Genomic DNA, 2,136 nt, shown 5'->3' on the forward strand with positions numbered 1-2,136 from the left:
TTACAATGGGAGGTTCAAACAGTATACACTGGGAGGTTCAATCAGTTTACACTGGGAGGTTCAAACAGTTTACACTGGGAAATTCAATCAATTTACACTGGGAGGTTCAATCAGTCTACACTAGGAGGTTCAAACAGTCTACACTGGGAGGTTCAAACAGTCTACGCTGGGAGGTTTAAACAGTTTACACTGGGAAATTCAATCAGTCTACACTGGGAGGTTCAAACAGTCTACAATAGGAGGTTCAAACCTACAATACATTCACACCACTCTGTAAGTAGGTCATTTTGGAATTATGACGGATATACTATCAGCATCATGTCATGAATCTGCCTCCATGTTTTATGTAGGAAGTTGATGGTCATATTCTTTGGATGCAATTCACATTACTATGATTATTATTGTCCATTTACATTTCTTCACGTTTCTCAACAATAAAACATTAAATTATATTTTTTGTTACAATCCATCACCCACGTTACACAATTACTTTAACATTTATCATTAGAACTGTTGTGCAAACCACAAAGCAAACTTTTAAATGTTTTCTGTTCATATTTTGGAAGCAAAGTGAGCACTTGAATCAATCATAGACAGGAAATGAATCCAACATGCCAATGTTCAGCTCTAGTAACACACTCACACAACTAACCCATGTCGGCTTGTCAACTTGTCTTTTCCAAGAAAAGCTTGTCTACTCTAAAGGATTGTACGGCTCAAATAAAAGAAAAGAGTTGTTCAACAAAAAATGACATGTAAGCAATGAGAGAACAGGAAGTGTTGTGGATAGAAATGTGTTCAGAAGTGATTTGAAACTAACCCCAGACTAATGTGGTGCTGTTTTCATTATGTCTGACGTGGTTAGACACTGTCTGACTCTGTTGAAGAAAAGAGCACTAACCATTTGCAATGAGGAACTATTGGTCTACTAGTTGTAGAAATAGTAGTAGTCCGGTCTGATGTTTACGCCACCATTTTAGCCACTGTTTCAGGCAACATTTCAGCCACAATGAAAAATGTGCTTGATTAACATCACAACACCACATTTCCTTCCTCTTCCCAGAAGACACTTGAAAACACCTCTTTCAGTTCTTCATGAGAACATTTTTTTTTTTATCTTCTCAAATGCTGATGCTATTTCAGACAGGAAGCTGTGTCATAATGCCCACCTCATATTGTCCCCTTAACCTCCTGTCCTCCACAGGAAATGGTCATGGAGATGGTATTTCACAGCACTTCCGGCATGGTGCACTGCGACAATGCTGTTGAGCAAAGAGACCAAACTCATGCAACAACGACTGGAAGACAGGAACTTTGACTGCCGTTGCTGTGGCAGAGGGAAAACAGTGCACTCATCTGTAAGTAGATCGAGTCTGCATGTCTTCTTCACAGCCTTGTCTCAGTGTCTCTATTGATGTTTCTTTCATGCTCTACCACTTGTTGAGTGTATCACTTCTGTGTACACCTCAGTGTATGCTGTTGGATCTTTGCAAGTCTCAGAGTACTTTCTCTAACACTTACAAAGAGTTAGGCCAATGTATTAGTGGTCTAATTGAGTCTTATCTTAAGCCTGTCTTTCTAGTGTCACCTTAAGCCTGTCTTTCTAGTGTCATCTTAAGCCTGTCTTTCTAGTGTCGTCTTAAGCCTGTCTTTCTAGTGTCATCTTAAGCCTGTCTTTCTAGTGTTATCTTAAGCCTGTCTTTCTAGTGTCGTCTTAAGCCTGTCTTTCTAGTGTCGTCTTAAGCCTGTCTTTCTAGTGTCATCTTAAGCCTGTCTTTCTAGTGTCATCTTAAGCCTGTCTTTCTAGTGTCATCTTAAGCCTGTCTTTCTAGTGTCATCTTAAGCCTGTCTTTCTAGTGTCATCTTAAGCCTGTCTTTCTAGTGTCGTCTTAAGCCTGTCTTTCTAGTGTCATCTTAAGCCTGTCTTTCTAGTGTCGTCTTAAGCCTGTCTTTCTAGTGTCATCTTAAGCTTGTCTTTCTAGTGTCATCTTAAGCCTGTCTTTCTAGTGTCGTCTTAAGCCTGTCTTTCTAGTGTCGTCTTAAGCCTGTCTTTCTAGTGTCGTCTTAAGCCTGTCTTTCTAGTGTCGTCTTAAGCCTGTCTTTCTAATGTCATCTTAAGCCTGTCTTTCTAGTGTC

At 39.8% G+C, this 2,136-nt stretch overlaps 1 protein-coding gene across 1 annotated transcript in view; it reads left to right on the forward strand.

The window, feature by feature from the left end:
- Positions 1–1,225: 1,225 nt before the first annotated feature.
- The window catches only part of LOC110499958 (sodium-coupled neutral amino acid transporter 2), a 27,300-nt gene continuing 26,389 nt past the window's right edge, over positions 1,226–2,136 (forward strand). The window contains exon 1 of the mRNA XM_036957211.1: positions 1,226–1,358. The gene's annotated coding sequence lies outside the window, so the exon portion shown is untranslated. The remainder of the gene's footprint in view (positions 1,359–2,136) is intronic.

This window comes from Oncorhynchus mykiss, chromosome 21 (genome assembly GCF_013265735.2).
Source record: "Oncorhynchus mykiss isolate Arlee chromosome 21, USDA_OmykA_1.1, whole genome shotgun sequence".
Taxonomy (NCBI): domain Eukaryota; kingdom Metazoa; phylum Chordata; class Actinopteri; order Salmoniformes; family Salmonidae; genus Oncorhynchus; species Oncorhynchus mykiss.